The 19,032-nt window shown below is 45.3% G+C and overlaps 1 protein-coding gene across 7 annotated transcripts in view; it reads right to left on the minus strand.

Moving 5' to 3' along the window:
• The window catches only part of LPP (LIM domain containing preferred translocation partner in lipoma), a 694,560-nt gene that overhangs the window by 625,069 nt on the left and 50,459 nt on the right, over positions 1–19,032 (minus strand). The window contains exon 1 of one of the 7 annotated variants that reach the window (XM_082393261.1): positions 14,059–14,279. The exons of the other annotated variants lie outside the window; for them this stretch is intronic. The gene's annotated coding sequence lies outside the window, so the exon portion shown is untranslated. Of the gene's footprint in view, positions 1–14,058; positions 14,280–19,032 lie in introns of those variants that run through there. 7 annotated transcript variants of the gene reach the window in all.

The following is a 19,032-nucleotide window of genomic DNA, read 5'->3' on the forward strand; positions in this document are numbered from 1 at the left end:
GGCCGCGATAGTGAGAGGTCCGCGCACCGCGATGAAGAGTGGCCCCCGCTTGCCACAACTAGAGAAAGCCCTCGCACAGAAACGAAGACCCAACACAGCCATAAATAAATAAATAAAAACAAATACTTTAAAAAAAAAAAAAAGAACTATCAGTATTTTGGATTCTTCAATATATATTCCAACAGACAAGTATTCCAGGGTAGCTGGTTGCTACAAAATGTGTCTTTTGTAGACACAGGGGAAACCCACATACCAGAAAAATGACTACTCCCATTTTCATTGCTGTCATTTGAAACATTATTGAACCAATCATACAATTGTTTTGTGAATATGATCCCATTCAATCTTCAAATACCTGTACAAGCTCAAAGTTGAGAGAGACCTTAAAAATGACCCACTTCAACTCTTCCAACTGACAGGAGAAGAACCTGGGGGCCAGAGGAGGGAGGTGGCCACCCAGGAGCGCACCATTAGTGAGTGGCAGGCAGCCCAGGGCTCAAGTCCGGGGCTCGCTCCACTGGACCGAGGTACGGCCACTGTAACAGAAGAGATCACCGACACTCACTGGCCAGAGACCTGCCATCAGCCATGCAATCAGCTTTGGAGGAAAACCAGGACTTACACACCCAGACCTCAGAACACCCGCTTCAAAGCTCTTGCATAAACACATGAAAGGATGCTCAACATCACTAATCATTAGAGAAATGCAAATCAAAACTACAATGAGGTATCACCTCACACCAGTCAGAATGGCCATCATGAAAAAATCTACAAACAATAAATGCTGGAGAGGGTGTGGAGAAAAGGGAACCCTCTTACACTGTTGGTGGGAATGTAGATTGATACAGCCACTATGGAGAACAGTATGGAGGTTCCTTAAAAAACTAAAAATAGAACTACCATACGACCCAGCAATCCCACTACTGGGCATATACCCTGAGAAAACCATAATTCAAAAAGCGTCATGTACCAAAATGTTCATTGCAGCTCTATTTACAATAGCCAGGACATGGAAGCAACCTAAGTGTCGAATGGATAAAGAAGATGTGGCACATATATACAATGGAATATTACTCAGCCATAAAAAGAAACGAAATGGAGGTATTTGTAGTGAGGTGGATGGAGTTAGAGTCTGTCATACAGAGTGAAGTAAGTCAGAAAGAGAAAAACAAATACAGTATGCTAACACATATATATGGAATCTAAGGGAAAAAAAAAAAAGGTAATGAAGAACCTAATGGCAAGACGGGAATAAAGACACAGACCTACTAGAGAATGGACTTGGGGATATGGGGAGGGGGAAGGGTAAGATGTGACAGGGTGAGAGAGTGGCATGGACATATATACACTACTAAATGTAAAATAGATAGCTAGTGGGAAGCAGTCGCATAGCATAGGGAGATCAGCTCGGTGCTTTGTGACCACCTAGAGGGGTGGGATAGGGAGGGTGGGAGGGAGGGAGACGCAAGAGGGAAGAGATATGGGAACATATGTATATGTATAACTGTTTCACTTTGTTATAAAGCAGAAACTAACACACCATTGTAAAGCAATTATACTCCAATAAAGATGATATAAAAACAAAAAACAAAAAAAAACAAAGAGTCATGTACCACAATGTTCACTGCAGCACTATTTACAATAGCCAGGTCATGGAAGCAACCTAAGTGTCCATTGACAGATGAATGGATAAAGAAGATGTGGCACATATATACTATGGAATATTACTCAGCCATAAAAAGAAATGAAATTCAGTTATTTGTAGTGAGGTGGATGGACCTAGAGTCTGTCATACAGAGTGAAGTAAGTCAGAAAGAGAAAAACAAATACCGTATGCTAACACATATATATGGAATTCTAAAAAAAAAAAAATGGTTCTGAAGAACCTAGGGGCAGGACAGGAATAAAGATGCAGACGGAGAGAATGGACTTGAGGACAAGGGGAGGGGGAAGGGTAAGCTGGGACGAAGTGAGAGAGTGGCATGGACATATATACACTACCAAATGTAAAATAGATAGCTAGTGGGAAGCAGCCGCATAGCACAGGGAGATCAGCTCCGTGCTTTGTGACCACCTAGAGGGGTGGGATAGGGAGGGTGGGAGGGAGACGCGAGAGGGAGGAGATATGGGGATGTATGTATATGTATAGCTGATTCACTTTGTTATAAAGCAGAAACTAACACACCATTTTAAAGCAATTATACTCCAATAAAGATGTTTAAAAAAAGTTCTTGCATATAGCCCAACAGCAGAAAGAAACTAAGTTGGGAAAATGGAGTATAATCAAGGTGAGTCCAGCAAAGCAATGTGTTTCCTGAGAGCTAGCGTTCTTGACGGGCATTCGAAATTTCAAAGCCATCTCACTGAAATGAGAGAAAGGCATAATTTCCAACTTGCTGAGGGGATGGAATGTGAGGAGTCCAACGCTGGCTCTATGGACAGTGAAATCTCAAAAAAACTAAATAAATAAAAACAAAAAGACCCCACCTCCAAGCCCCAGGAAACCTAAGCTTCTCCTTGCAGAGGGAGATATCAATCATAACAGTTTGTACAACAGCAGCAAAGGGCAGCTGAGTTCCCAGATTTTCAAACTTCGCTGAAAGGCAAAGCTCTCCACCTTGGGCCTAGGGCAGTGTTTCAGGCACTGGCTAGCTTCTCTCCGTGCACAAATGAACACGGTTCCCCTTCTCCGTAGTCAACTTTTCTTCTAACAATTTTCTTCTTCTTTTCCATAAAGAGAACAAGCAGTTCTGCTAAAAAACCACTGTGAAATGATTGAAGTTCTCATGCAAACAAACCATTAGCAGAGTTCAAATGCAATTTAAATTACCAGTTGTTAAAGTGCGCCTCGATTTCTCCGCAAGTTTCCAAGGAGAATTACATACTATACACCATTTAATTGGTTGTTTTCTATTTTTTAACATCCATTTATTCCCCCCCATTTTATTTTCAGAAGTGTCTATAAAAGCTTCCCTTTAAAAAATTATACATTGTTGGATAGATTAAACCTGAAGATTGAAAAGTAGCAGAGAAACAGCTGCAGGATTACGCAGCTCAGCAGAAATTGATGGTTTCAACACCACAAGACATGCAGAGTTTTAAAATCTTAGGAGTCACCTGATGGTGCCCTCACTGTTTACAGATGAAGACGCTGAAACCCTGAAAGGGAAAGGAAGGCTTGGCCCAAGTCCTCTCACTGGTCAGTGACAGGTGCCAGGTGAGAACTCCCTACCTTCCAGCCCCGTGCTGTCTCTTCCCACTACCACATGTTGGAGGAGATGATGGGAAATGCTCAACAGATTTAATTTCCACCTGTAATTTTTTTCTTAAAGAAAATATGAAGTCATCTTCAAATACATCCCTGACCTCAAAAGTGCAGCTGGTCAATGGCAAATATCTCCCCAAAAGGGAGAAAGAGAAGTAAAGGCTGATGAATGAGTATAGTCAAAGGAGCTCCAAATGAGCAGATTCCTGGCAGGAAAAGTCAAGACACTCTTCTAGACTCATTAAACAAGTTATGGGACATTAAGACTGCCGATTTCCACTGCTTTATCTGGCCCAGAACTTGTGGCTGCCCTGGAATGAAGGGATAAAGGCAGGTCTTGTCACTTCTGTAAATGGAAAGGATTTCTAGAGGCCATCACAAGTACAGGGCGAAGTTCAAGGCTTTACTATGGGAACCTGTGTAAATTATTTAACCTCCCTGAGCTCAAGCTTTCCTGTCTTCAAAGTGGGGCTAATATCACCTACCCCTCAGGGTGTATGTAATCATTTCTTGGGATGCCGTACCCAGCATCCAAAGCACAGAGCCTGCAGGCAGTGTGCATTAATCAATGTTCACCCCCTCATCTTCCAAAGTTTCTATCTACAATTTCTCAAAGCCTATGGTTCTGTGGTTCTAATTTATTAGAACTATAACTGAGTCTTATAAGCCATATATGCTCACTAGGTCTGTGAGATACTGTGTGTCCCCTGACTGTAAATTCATTTATTTTGTCATCTAAAAAATAAAACAAAATAAAATACATGCCTGAAAACTTACACATCCAAGCATTTGCCACCAAAAGCAAACTCTTTGGAACTGCTATCTAAAAATGTCCTTCGAATCCAACTGATGAGCCAGACAGTAGTAAAAACCCCAATTTAATGCCCAAGACCTCATTTAAACTGTCCATCAGCCCTATGAAAAAGATTTCCCAATTGTCCACTGAGGAAACTAAGGGTCAGGGAGGTCAAACAACTGTCTAATATTTGGGGGCTAGTAAATGGTAAAGCCCAGACTTGACCCCAAGTCTTCAAAATCAAGCTCCACGACCTGTGTTTTATTATTTTGCAGTTAAAACTATACTATGGACAGCTATTCTGCTAGAGGCAGAAATATACCTGAAAAAAAATCTTCTGCTATGTTCACATTTTAAAACGAAGTCTGAACTTTCAAACTAAAAAATGTTCACATTAAAAGCAGATAGATCCTTCTTGAATGTCACCTTGCTGTTATGTTCTTTTTTTTAAATTTATTTTATTGAAGTAGAGTTGATTTACAATGTTGTGTTAACTTCTGCTGTACAGCAAAGTGATTCAGATATATATATGTATGTATATATGTATATTCTTTTTCATATTCTTTTCCAATATGGTTTATCACAGGATATTAAGTATAGTTCCCTGTGCTATACAGTAGGACCTTGTTGTTTATCCATTCTATATATAATTGATTGCATCTGCTACTTCCAAATTTGCAATCCATCCCTCCCCCACCTCCCCTTCCCCTTGGCAACCACAAGTCTGTTCTCTATGTCTGTGAGGCTGTTTCTGTTTCGTAGATAGGTTCATTTGTGTCATATTTTAGATTTCACATGTAAGTGATATCATATATTTGTTTTTTTTCTTTCTGACTTACTTCACTTAGTATAGTAATCTCTAGGTCCAGCCATGTTGCTGCAAATGGCATTATTTCATTCTTTTTTATGGCTGAGTAGTATTCCATTGTGTATATATAGCACATCTTCTTTATCCATTCATCTGTCAATGGACTTTTAGGTTGTTTCCATATGTTGGCTATTGTGAATAGTGCCGCTATAAACATAGGGGTACATGTATCTTTTCGAATTATAGTTTTGTCTGGATATACACCCAGGAGTGGGATTGCTGGATCATATGGAGAAAAGGGAACAATCCTACATTGTTGGTGAGAACATAAATTGGTGCAGCCACTATGGAAAACTGTATGGAGGTTCCTCAAAAAACTAAAAATGGAAGCTGCCATATGATCTTGCTGCTATGTTCTTAAGTGAAATAAAGAGCTCAGAGCCCTGGCACTAAGCAGACATCTGCCAGGTGAGAAGCAGGCCTGAGAAAGGTTAGCAGTGAGCTAACACCAGGGCAACTCAAAAACATTATTCAAATGTCTGGGCTCATGATCAAATGGATCACGGGTAATCCTAGTATGAGCTTCTGAACACCCCCCGGCGCAACTGTTAGCTGCCACGATGTCAGCTGCCCTGCATTCAGAGGTGCACAAAACAGGCATTTGCTGGCACCTCCTGTCCTTAAGAAGGCACAGTGTACGGGCCTCGCAGATATAGGCGCTGAGTCAGACATGCCTTAAGCTCTCAAAGAGCCCACAGGTTCAAGAGGGACACACTCACCCATGACAAGACAGCAGGAAAAGTGTGCAAAGTAGCAGTACGTGCAGTGTCCTTTTGAGGGTCAGGAAGAGCTCTGCCGACGATGACTTCTAAACTGAGCCTGAAGATCCAAGAGGAAGGATTTCCACGTATGAGGAGGAGGGAAACAGGCCCAGAGAACACAGTGTGCTAAGGCTTTAAGGAGATGAGTTCAGGGTGTTCTTCTTGGGGAAAGTGACTAATCTGGTGAGGCCAGTGGCAAAAAACATGGAGGGAAGTGGTGGGACATGAGGCTGGAAAGGAATGCTGCGGCCAGAACATGGAGGACCTTGTGTGCCAGGCTAAAACACTGGCACTTGAGACTCATGGCTACTGCATTTTGGAAAATGACACAAGAGAAAGCTAGATGGAACTGAATCCCCTTCCATAATCAGCTTCCAAGCACAGCAAGGGTGGGCGTGTCTAAACAAAAGCTTCCTCTGGAGGGACCCCTTCTCTGTGGCCCCACCCAGAGAAGTCAGAGGAGTGGGTGGCCCTCAGAGTTGCCCCAAACCCACCCCTCCACTGACACTTTCCTCTAGTCTGGAACACTCAGCCATGGAAGACCCAGAAAAGAAACCAAGTCTCGTGTTCCAAACAGGATTTCCATTCTGCCTTTAGGGAAATGTCAGCACTACCCAATTTGATGAACCAGAAGAACACAGGCTAAACACAAGCTCTAGCCTCTTTTCTGTCACTCAAGAAGCAGGAGCCAGAGGCCTATCCAGCACACACTATGTGTGCTCAAAGCTCCATATCACAGAGCTCCCAGCCAGGCTGGCACCACGTGACTGGGGCCTTGTAATGAGCCTGAACTGAGTGATGCCACCAGTGATGTTATAAGGAAACCTCTCCCTTAAAGGAGACATTGTGGCAGGTCCCATATGTCAAAGGCACAGGCAAGATGTGATCCTTCCTGCCCTTAAAGAGCTCCCAGTCTAGAGATAGAGATAAAACATAAAGTAGGTGATGGCAGGTGCCATAGAAGGAGCACAGATAACAGTACAAATCTTCATAACAACCTGTGGGTTGGTGTGATTATTTGTACCCACTTGACAGACGAGGCAACTCATCAGGTTAACTGACCTAACAAATCACACAGCTAGGGAAGCATCACAGCCAAGACTCAACTCCAGATCCCATGCCTGTAGGCACCATACAGTTATACTTTATTGCCTCCTGGCCCACTGGGTTGTGAGTTAGCAGAACAGAGAGATCGCTTCTAGGGGAGCACGGACGGTAGGGAACGGATGGTGATCAGAGGTTACTTCACTCAGAAGGTGGCATCTGTGCAGAAGTTTACAGGAGGAGCAGGAGTTCTAGGGATGAAGATGGGAGAGGTCATCTCAGGCAAAAAGAACAGCATGAGTTACAGCACGAAGGTGAGAAAATGAGTGAGCGGCAACATCAAGGGTGTTCACAGTGGATAGGTACTGCTGTCTGGTTATGATAAGCCCTGGGTAGCAGGGGCAGGAGTGTTTACTTAGATGCCAAAAATACTAGGAAAATGTTATGAATAACAAAATAAGTGAATTTAAAGTCAGGGAAATACCACTGAATATACTAGGAAAATAATAAATGTTTCAAAACAGGACTGTGGCATGGTCTCAGGTTTCCTTGGGATTCTGTGCTTCGGTGCTAAGACCATGCACTAACCTTTCAGGACCCAGGCCAGAGTCAGGAATAAAGGGCCTTCAAGTCCTTTCAGGTCAATGTACAGCGGGACACTGGACCCTCTGGAGGTTAGGACTTCTATACCTATCTCATAGATCCTGACCTTCTCGAGAAGAGTTTCTACAGATAACGAAATGAATTCCAGGCCCTTGCTGGAGCATAAGTACCCCCCAGTTGGTAAAAAGAGCATGGAGTACAGGACAGGAGTTATAGAATCAAAAGACCTTACACTTGATTCTTGGATTCTCCACTAATTAACTATGGAATGCTGAGCAAGTCACTTCCTTTTAACGAAGGCACAGTTTCCTCAGTTGTACAATGGAAACGATCATACTTACATAGCTAGGTTCTTGTGAGCATTAACAAGGAATCTGTGAGATTAAATATAAGGATATGTGTTTCTACACGTGGGGTGACGTGTTTAGAATAGATGCTCCCCTTGAAAGCCACCACATTGATAGAAATAGTATAAAAACTGCCCAATCCTCCTGGTGAAGTATCTAAATCTGGAATTGTCAACAATTTTTCCCCCTGTTGAAAATTGAGCTATATTCCCCAGGCAAAGTCATTACATCTTTTTGTGCCAAACTGTTTTCATCTTTTAAATGACCCAGTAATCCCACTTTGGGCAATATACATAAGGGAATAATCCAAAAGGAAAAAAAGAAGGCAATTTGTTCAGAGATGTTATTCATAGTGCTATTTCTAGCTCCTTATATATCCCTCTATTATAGCACTTATCTCACTGTGCTGTAATTATCCACTCCCATACGCCTCCAAATTATCTTTGAATCCATCCCCGGCACCTAGCACAATGCCTGGTATACAGTAAGAATTCAATAAATGTTTGTTGACTAAATGAATGGGTAATATACAAGAGAAATTTTAAAAGAAATTCAAGTGAGCAAAAACAAAACATTGTTTTTAGGAGATGATGCTAAAGGAGGTGTAAAACAAAAAACAAAAAACAAAACAACACTAGCAACTATAGACTGCAAACTATTTGAAGAGGAGTTTGTGAAGAAGCCTCAGGAGCGAATTTCAGATGATTTCATCTATAATCTCTGGGCATCTCCAGGCTTAAGCCAAGTGCGGTCTAAGATCGCCATGAGACACCCCGGGAAAAGAGGTCACATGCTAGGTCACTTTGGCCTGGTGGCCAGAGCACGAGGCTCGGTCAGGAATCTTGGATTCCCAAACTGACTCAGCCACTACCTAACATTGACTAATCACCTAACTTCTCTGAGACCAGTTTCTCCATTGAAACTTGGAGTACTTACAGGGGAGTCCAGCCCATTAAAAGGAATTACAGGGAGCAGGGCAAGGGCCAGCAAGTGTGAATTCAAATGTAAATAAAAGAGGAGGGCTGAGGGGTACCCTTGGACCAGGGTCCCCAAGGCAAGGTGGGGCTTTGAAGCCCCAGCTCTTCCGGGCCCCCACTGAGCCTTCTAAATCCATCTGACGGGGTGGTTGAAGGCGCCTCACCACAGAGTTTACCGGAGGCAGGAGTCTCTGCAAGAACAGAGGACACATCAAGGAAAAACCGTATGTTAAATATGGCCCATGAAGTCAACATCACTCTGATGTTCTGTATTCTTGGTCGGAAAGAATGCTTTATACAATACCCAGAAAGAGCAAAGGAAGCGGCATGTTCTGCGGGGCTCATCGTGGGGCGTTCCAGCAGCTCTCAGCCAGGATGTCAGAGGCAGGAAGCCACTGCCCTCCAGTCCTTGGCCAGAAGCTCAAGGCTAGAAACCAAAGCGGGGAGCACTCAGACTCCTTAGTCCAAACCAGCTGCAAGTCTGTGCACCCCACTCCACCTCCATCGGGGTCTCTCAGATTGCTGCCCACTTGAGCTTGACATTTCTCTGGAGGAAACTGCACCTGACATCCTACAGAGTTAGATGATCCCACTAAAGCATGTCATGAACCCATCCCCTTCTCTCTGGTTCCACTTCGACTACCCTAATCACTGTGATTACCACCTTTCACCCAGATTATGGCTTGCTTCTACTCCTGGCAATGCATTTCCCCCACAGAAGTCAGAATGATGCTGGTAAACGTAACTCAGATGCTTCCCATCACACCTCAACTCAGCTCCAAGCCCCTTCTCGAGCTCACTGACACCTACCAGCCGCTGCCTTGCCCTCATCTCATGCTTCTCCCCCAGCAGTCCACTACCTTCTGGCACACTGGTCTCCTCTGTTCCTCAAACACAAACTCATTCCCACTCCACAGCCCTGGCACTGGCCTTGCCCTCTGCCTACAACGCTCCCTGCCCAACCCCGACTTTCCCACGGCTGGCTCCTTGTCATTCAGAGCTCAGCTTAAACATCACTTCCTGGGCTCTTCCGCATTCCCTCACAGGCAGAGCACCCTCTGTGAACCCTCCTAAGCGTTACTTATTATTCTCTGCTGTTTACATGTTCATCTATTATCCGCCTCCTCCACACAACCCTACTAGAATGTAAGTTCCAAGGGATCATTGTTTTGTGTGTCTTTTTCTTCACTCTAAACCCAATACTGGATCAGCGCCCAGAGCAGTACGAGGCACATAATTGGGAATCCAATAAAGACTTAATGAAATTAGATGAATGCATGCCACAGATGGCAGAAGCCTCAAAGGCTGCTTCAAGGCAAGTAGCCCAGCACTGCGGCTAACATCCTGGGCTTCGGAGTCAGACGCGGATCACTGATGCTTGCACACAGGAGCTGTAGGAGTTCAGGCAAGTTTTCCCACTTCTCTAGGCCTTATTTATCTCAACTAAAAAGGGGACAACAGGACTTCCCTGGTGGCGCAGTGGTTAAGAATCCGCCTGCCAATGCAGGGGACACGGGTTCGAGCCCTGGTCCGGGAAGATCCCACATGCCGTGGAGCAACTAAGCCCGTGCGCCACAACTCCTGAGCCTGCGCTCTAGAGCCCGCGAGCCACAACTACTGAGCCCACGTGCCACAACTACTGAAACCTGCACGCCTAGAGCCCATGCTCCGCAACAAGAGAAGCCACCGCAATGAGAAGCCCGCCCCCCGCAACGAAGAGTAGCCCCCGCTCACCGCAACTAGAGAAAGCCCACGCGCAGCAACGAAGACCCAACGCAGCCATAAATAAATAAATAAATAAGGAAAAAAGAAAAATAATATTAATTAAGGGTGGGGCGGGGGGGACAACAGCACCTGCCTTGTGAGAGTGTGGGGAGAATTAAAGGAGATAAACCATGCGGCGTGCCTAGAGCAGGGCTCAGCACAGACGAAATGTTCGCTGTCATCAACTGCAGCCCCATCTTCCAGGCGGGAAAACTGAGACTCAGAAAGGTGCATGCATCTTCGCCCAAGTTAGACACTGAGTTAACAGCAGAGTCAGGTTAGAAAATCTCCTTTTTAGTCTCTGTCCACTGCTCCACAGACCAGTTATTCCTTAGACAATAATAATAACAAAAATACCTGATATCATGTCATTGATTTATATATTCTGCCTTGTTCCAGAAAAAATCTGAAGTACCTGACAAAAGATGCACACTGTTCATGATTTTTTTTTGAAGTAAGAAAATTGGGACGGGAGATGGAAAAATAAGGTGAAGGAAAGGGACAGAAATATAAGCCATATGCCTCATACCATTTGCTAGAGGTGAGCTTCACATTTGGCTCTGAGCTTCCCAGAGGCCAATATAAACCAGAGGGAAATACCTGTGTACATATGGTCCTTGGGAACACTTGGTTACTGAAATGTCACAGCACTGTGTGAGGAGGTGTCACCACCCAGGTGAGAATCACCCTGGTTTTTCACACTCTTGCCAGCTGAATTCCACCATCTGCTTACTCCTGATCACATGCACTCTACAGCCACACGACCTGGGTTCAAATCCCAGCTCCACTACTGATTGCATGATGTTGGACAACTTACTTATTAACTCCTCAAAGCCTCAGGTTCTTCTGCTATAAAATGGAGGTAAAAAATAGTACCTAAATGGATAAATAAAATGTGGTGGTATATATACAATTTATTACTATTCAGCCATAAAAAGAAAGGACATTCTGACACATGCTACAACATAGATGAACCTTGAAGACATTATGCTGAGTGAAATAAGCCAGTCACAAAAGGACAAATACTGTATGATTCCACTTTTATAAGATACCTAGAAAAGTCAAATTCATAGAGGCAGAAGGCAGAATGATGGCTGTCAAGGGCTGCAGGAGGGGAGAATGAGGAGTAAAAGTTTAATGGGTACAGAGTTTCAGTTTTGCAAGATGAAAAGCATTCCGGAGATTGGTTGTCCAATATATGACTGTACTGAACAGTACTGAGCTGTACACTTAAAAATGGTTAAGATGATGGGGCTTCCCTGGTGGCGCAGTGGTTAAGAATCCGCCTGCCAATGCAGGGGACACGGGTTTGAGCCCTGGTCTGGGAAGATCCCACATGCCGCGGAGCAACTGGGCCCGTGAGCCACAACTCCTGAGCCTGCGCTCTAGAGCCCGCGAGCCACAACTACTGAGCCTGTGTGCCACAACTACTGAAGCCCACATGCCTAGAGCCCGTGCTCCGCAACAAGAGAAGCCACCGCAGTGAGAAGCCCGTGCACCGCAACGAAGAGTAGCCCCCGCTCGCCGCAACCAGAGAAAAGCCCGCGTGCACCAATGAAGACCCAACACAGCCAAAAATAAAATAAATTAAAAAAAATTTTTTTAAATGGTTAAGATAGTAAAAATCATTGTGTATTCTACCAAAATTAAAAATACAATTAAAACAATAGTACCAACTGAATCACTTTGCTGTACAGCAGAAATTAACACAACATTGTAAAACAACTATACTTCAATCAAATAATTTTTAAATAAATAAATAAATACCCCCCCAAATAGTACCTACTCACAGGTAGCTGTAGTAGTGAATCAATGTAGGTCAAGTGCTTAGCCCAGTGCCTGGCACCCAGAAAGCAGTCAATGCATGTTAGTTTTCCTTATGGGCAGTAATAGCATTCCCACTGGTACTACCAACCCTAACCTCTTGGTGCCCCTGGTCAGCATCACAGCGGGAAAACATCCCAAGCCTCCATGCTTCAAGGTAGGCTCGTCCCACCTGGTGAACGGAGCCTACAATCACGGCCCAGGCACAGCGGGGAGGAGGAGGTGGGGTGCGTGCAGGTTCCCGGGAGGGAAGTCCCTGTCTCCCCCGTGCTTCAGAGCCACTTAGAGAGCTGCTTCCCCTCCCTTCCTCACCGACCACACAAGCTCAGGTGTCAGAGCACTTTCTCCCCTCTATGGTGATCTGTCACCTAATGCCATGGGCATCAAAGCACTTCTCCAAAACACATCTCCAACATCTTTCCTGCACTAGAGAAAGGGGCCCCCAAGCTGATCAGAAACTGATCTGACTACGAAGAGTTACTCATTAGGGCCGTGTAACATCTGGGGGACTATAGTAGGGTGGTGCCCTCTTGGTCTCTGTCGAATGCTGCTGGCACATCAAAGAAGGCTAAAGATGTCTCTGTGTGTGTGTGTGTGTGTGTGTGTGTGTGTGTGTGTGTGTGTGTAAAATCTATTCAGAATCAGGGCTCACCTATGAATGGGAATTATACTCCAGAATTCTTGCAGCTTTAAGAATAGTGGGAGAGGCTCAGATGGAAAGCCCTGATCAGTTTCTTTCAAGGCCTGTGCATAATTTCACCTCCCCGGGTAAAGCTGAAATAAAGGCCTCCACTATTCAGTTCCTCCTCTTGGACAAGCTATCATCCTCTTTCAGGAAAGAAAAAGATAACAGGCAGCAAAGCAGATCGGAAGGTAGCAGCTCACATTCAAACAATATTCACATGACCCAAAGAAGAAAAGGGTAAGTAGAAACCAAAGAAGAAAAAAAAAGTGAAATTAAAAAATCATCAAATTCAGACCTTTGAGTCCACGTAACGTGACAGAAAGAGGTCTGACCTGGGAGAACTTGGCTCCAGTTCTCAATTTCTCACACATTAGATCAATAAGTGTGGGCACCTCTGGCATCCTGAGTCCCAATTTCCTCATCTGCAAAATGGGCATCTTCTCTGCCTTTGTCTGAAGGGGCAGCTTCCACATAGTAGAAGGAGGAATGACCCGAGAATAAAAAGATCTGGATTCTAATCCCACCTAACTAGCCATGTACCTGCGAGGCAGGTGAGCTGCACTCCTGGGCCTCCCCTGCCCACCATCATGCTGTAAAATGAAACAGATCAATCAAATCATCCCAACTCCCGCAGTGCATCAGATCTACGCAGTGTCCACACGCCAGGTATTTATTGCAGAGTGGATGCCGTGCAAATGCCATACAGAAACCTTCTGCGTACTCTGAAGTCCAACCATAACTCTGCTTTTCAAGATAAAACTAGCCCTCCCCAAGTGTCCACAAACACCCCTTCTGGGGTGTTGCTCTAGCCCTAGCAATCAGACAGACAACAACACTCCCAAATCACCTTTCTCCCCAAATTAAGTTAGGCCTCACTCAGGTGGGAGGAATACCTCTCTAATTTTTAATATACGAATAGAATTCTTCCTGAGGCATAGCCCGTCTCTAAATCCCACTGTGAGAAGTATTACCCTGGGAAAGCAGCTGTCCACACCCCAAAGGAAAGCAGCTAGTGCTCCCAGCCACATGCCCCACCACCATGCAAGCGAACCAGCCCTCAGGACTCCGAGCCCTGGGTCTGCGGACAGAAATGTCACTGGCTCTGGCAATAACGATATACTCACGCGCCGTCAGGCCCCACAGGCAGCTGGCCTTCCGCTGGCCCTCACTCTCTCTCTCACACACCCTGAGTCCCACCGCAAGGAGGTGGTCCCCAGGCCGGAGGGGAACAGCACTGAAACCTTCTCTCCTCGGCTCCCAGAACAAGGGGCAAAGGAATGGAGGGGGAGGGGCGGGGGGGGAGGGGGCGACTTTGTTTCTGGAAACAAGAATTCAAATCCTGCTTCTCCTAAACCCTGAGTCACCTCCTTCCCTTCCAATAGATCAGTGTGGTGGGTAAACATTTCCATATATGGAGAAGCAGGCTGGAGGATGTCAGAAAAATCACCCTTCTCTCCTCTGGCACTTGAAGAACATGCCCCACTGAAGACAGAATTCCTTACTCAGAGTGAATGATTAACCCCCAAAGAAGTGGAGTCTCAGCTGTTCCACAGGCTCTCCTGTTACAGGAAAAAGGCTCCCCTGTCCAGATAAGGAAGTGACTGGTTTGAAAGGCTTTAAGTTCATCTTAGGAATGGGGCCATCTAGAATGCAACTACATTTACGAAGTCAGTTTATTAATGGGGAGGGGGGTGTTTAGGGGGATGCACCTGAAGAGGTCACCAAGAATCCAGCCCACAGTTCTTTCAGTGGCAGATGAGTACGAAAACAACCCTTGGACCCCAATCCCTGACCCCCGTGGGCCTAGAGTCCTCTTGGGAACTTAGTTTCGCATGAGTTCTTCATAGGACAGACACCAGGCAAGAAGACCCAGAATAAAACCAGACTTCCAGGAGAAAACTGGAGGGGGTGGGGGGGGAAGGCGGAGGGAGGGTGGACAGAAGCGTGACATGCCCAATTTAATTTGTAAGATTCATTCCCTTCGTTTGTAAGATTAATTCTCATCCGAAGGTCCTGAAAAGTGTCCAATGACTAAATTGAACCGGTGGAGTCAATCAGGGATGAATCTGGTCTGAAATGACTCCAGACTGAATTAGAGAAGAAAGGAGAGAGATGAAATGGCAGTGTGGGGAAGTCGGGGTCTGCTCAGAGAAGGAATCCATATCTTGGCTTCCTAGTGGTTCTATTCCTTAGCACGATCTTATTCTACTGTTGGCTGTAAAGGCTTTCTGTAGGTCAGATGAACCATTGTTCAGAATCATCGCCCACTTGCTGCTTTTTGGGGCTTCACCATGAGGGTGCTTGTTCTCATCCCAAGGCAACCTTCAAGCAATAAACACCACTGGTCGGGGAGCAAGGGGACCCAAGCCCTAAGCCCAGGTCAGTCACTCCTTACCACTTTGGACAAATCTGTTCTCCTCTCGTAGCTTAAATTCTCTCATCTACAAATTGGGTAGATATCCCAAAATTGTCCAACTATGTGCTCTAAAAGCAGCTTCTGTCCGGCCTATCGAACAGTCCTGACATTTATTTTGATCACTTGCTTTCTATTTTTGCAAGCACGCCACAAGTACCTGAAAAAATGGCCAACACTTCTTATTCATTGCATGTTTCATAAGTAAACACAAATATAAGTGATTACTAAATGAGGTAAGGAAACAGGATCAGAAAACCTTCCACCACATGCCAGAACCAGAACTCAGCACAGAATTCTTACAACTGCAGTACTCCCAAGAGGTCCCAGAAGTAGGCTTGAAGAGGGTAAGGAGATGGTCCTCATTTGTAACTGACATGAAACCAGCCATCAGACTTCGTGTTTCTGTAGATAGACTGTCATCCTTTCAGGAGCTCAGAGTTCCTTCCAATATTCCAACAGGAGCAGAGGAAAGAGATATTCCATGGAAAATAGCTACCCAGGGATGACCTGGGAACTCTGTAAACCAAGGACCAAGGAGGGAACTACAGAGACAGGAATGAAAACCAGAATGAAAGGTCTAAAGCTACCCCCCATTCTGCTAGTAGCATTTGGAGATCAGTTTCCATATCCACAAAGCAACCCTTCATTCCTTAATGTATGTGTGTCTTTCTTCCTCATGACCCCTGACAATCACTGGCTCCGGGATCTCAGGGGAAGAAAAGACCATAAAGGCCACTGAGCCCAATGTCTCTCCTATTTATGAACCAAACCCTCCCCCCATGGCATCCCTGAGGTCGCCAGTGAGGTGGAGATCATTATCTCCTGCAGCTGTAAATTCCATCTTTCCAACAGAAAGTTCTTCCTTATATGGAAATAAATATGGCTTCCGGGCCTTCAACCTCTGGCTCCTTATTCTGCTTCTTTGAACCATACAAATAACCTATGTCTGTCTCGTGGGTTTGGAACTTTTGTAGGTGAATGTGGCTACAGAAACAAAGCTCTCCAAGATCTCATTCCTCGGTCACCTTGGCTGCCTCCTGCCAACTTGAGGCCCATCCTTTTTGGATTTTTCCAATAAGCATTAGTGCTTAGCAACCCATTCTGCATATGTACTGCTGGCCTTGTGGGTTCACAAGACGTACCCTATTAAATCCCAGTCACTGAGAAAAGAGAGAACACAGACTTTGAGATCAGTTCCTCATCCACCTGGACCCCATCACCCACACCACATTCCCACCCTTTGTGGACGAAGCTCAGGAATGCAGATCCCCTCCCCAGCTCCCCACTCCTGCTCTCCAGCCTGGCTAACCTAAAACTGTCTCCAGGATACAGGACTGTTTCAAGGAACATTAAGAGCGAACTCTGTAAGAAAAGAGCACCTTGCCAACATAAGCGCTCTCCGAATCACAAAGCGGCCTGCAGGCAGGGCAGCAGGGCCAATTTGCTGATCACAAGGCTGGGAGCTCGTGATCCCTGACAACTGCCGGCACCGTTCTCCTCAGTGTCCTTTCAAAATGGGGGAAAAAAACGTTCTTTTCTGCCACAGTTCTGATGTGGCACTATTTGAATTCAAGGTATGTGTGATAATCATGCCTCAGATTATTGCATTCTTTACAGTTTAGTAAGTGCTTTACCAGACAGTCTCATTTAATCCCTACTGACAACTATCCCTGGAGGATTATACCCACTGTAGTGATAGGAAAAGTGAGGCTCAGGGAGGTTAAGTATATTCCCAAGGTCACACCGATGGTAAGTAGTGAAAAGAATGCTGGTTTAAGAGTTAGACTATTTAAGATTCCAGTTCCATTCTGCTGCATATGAAATAAATGACCTCTGGCCAACTGTGTGACTTTTCTAAACCTCAGTTCCTGCAGCTGAAAATTAGAGATGAAAACAGCCCCTCTGCCTACCTCTCAGAGCGGTTATGAGGATCAACTGAGATAAGGCTAGTGAAAGTCCTCTGGAAAATGGGTAGGTGTTACAAAAGTGTAGGGGATTATGGTGATTCCTTGTCAATGACTGTGCATTCCATTACAAACACAAAAAGCAGCGAGGTCATTCTCAAGACAAAGTCACATTAAGGCTCTGGGAATTCAAGGGAAATGATTTGACGTTCTGCAGGGTTCTGTCTATATGCTACTCATTCGTGCAGCTGAAACTCAGCAGCAACTGTCAGATTTTCAGCCCCACGTCACAAACGTCTCCAGGACTGCTCAAGACAAACTCGCCCTTTTTGGCTACAAGCAAATGCCAGGCCAAAAGGAGGTAATAGAGATGGGCGCTGGGAAGACCCCCTGAGAGTCTCAGTTCTGAAAACGTGACCTGCAATGTTTTCCTTGGAGAACTTGTTAGAAACACAGGCTCCAGTCTCTCTGCAACAAGCCCGTAGGGAAAGAAACGCACGGTACGGAGCTATTTACCAGAGGACACTAAGGAAGCTCCCGAGCATGAATTAATCAAGGGAACAGGATATTTCAAGCTGCAGATTCCAAAAGAAATCTCCAACCCATTAAACCTCCGGCCCAGCTCACAGAGGCTCAGCCTGGCATTCGGGGAGCCCAGGCTGCAGAGAAGCCCGTTTACGTACCAGAGGTCCTGCGGCAGGTCACCAGGAGCCAGAAGGCACCCAAGAAGATCTGAGAGCTCAGGTGGGAGCCTGGCTTCCTTCAGGCCTCCCCCAACACACTAGTCATCAGGATTCTCTTCAATTTCTGCAAAGATCCAAGTCATCCGTGGCATTTACGGAGGGGCCGGATCTTCCCCAGAAATCCATTCCCAAGGCTGATGCACACACAGCTCAATGATGACTGTTTTCTAGTTTGCATTTGATCATCTGCTTCCCTGTGCTTAACGGTGAAGGAAGACCCTACATTATTTTGTTGCATAGATGTGTGATTCCTACCATGAGTGTGTGCCTGCATCCTCAGGGATGCTATAGCGAAGGGCTTTGAGATGCAAATAACTTCAAGGAGCTCACAAGCATGGAAGAGAAAGGCTGACCATAACACAGGACAAGAGACTTCAGTAGGGTCCCCCTCGATGGGAGAGATGGATTTCCGGGTCAGCTATTAAGAGGGTAGGACAGGAAAAGGGGGAGGTGAAGGAGTAAAGGACATGCCAGGCAAAAGGAAAGATTTGAGCCCAGGCGTTAAGGAGCTATGCCCAGTGAACAGCAAGCTTAGCGGATGTGTAGGGAACTAGTGGGACAGGTGGGCAGGTGAGCGGAGACAAAGAGTAGCTCAGCAAGGTAAACTGAAGCCAAATAATAGCTGGAGGCTAAGGTGACTGTATTCTATAGTTCTAAAAACTGTCTTCTTTTTGAGAAGCAATCTTTGATCACACCATTGATCATATTTTAAAAAATAGTCTCTTTGGCTCCTCACTGCTAAATAATAACAATAACAACTATGATTTATTGAGTATTTCATCTGTGCTGAGCACCGAACAAAGCAGGCTGCATACACTGTCCCATTTAACCCCATCAACAACCCTGTGAGCTAGGCAGTCTGGCTCCCATAATACAGATCAGGAAATGAAGGCTTAAAGATAAACTGTGCCAGTCTTAGAGAAAGAAAGTGGGAGAGGCCAGGATTAACTAACTCACAGTGCAAACTCAACCCCTTGCAATTCTAGACCACACTCTCCAATTTCTAACCTTCTTCTTTCCTACTGCCCAGACTCT

This window comes from Balaenoptera borealis (genome assembly GCF_965194805.1).
Source record: "Balaenoptera borealis genome assembly, chromosome: 5".
NCBI lineage: Eukaryota > Metazoa > Chordata > Mammalia > Artiodactyla > Balaenopteridae > Balaenoptera > Balaenoptera borealis.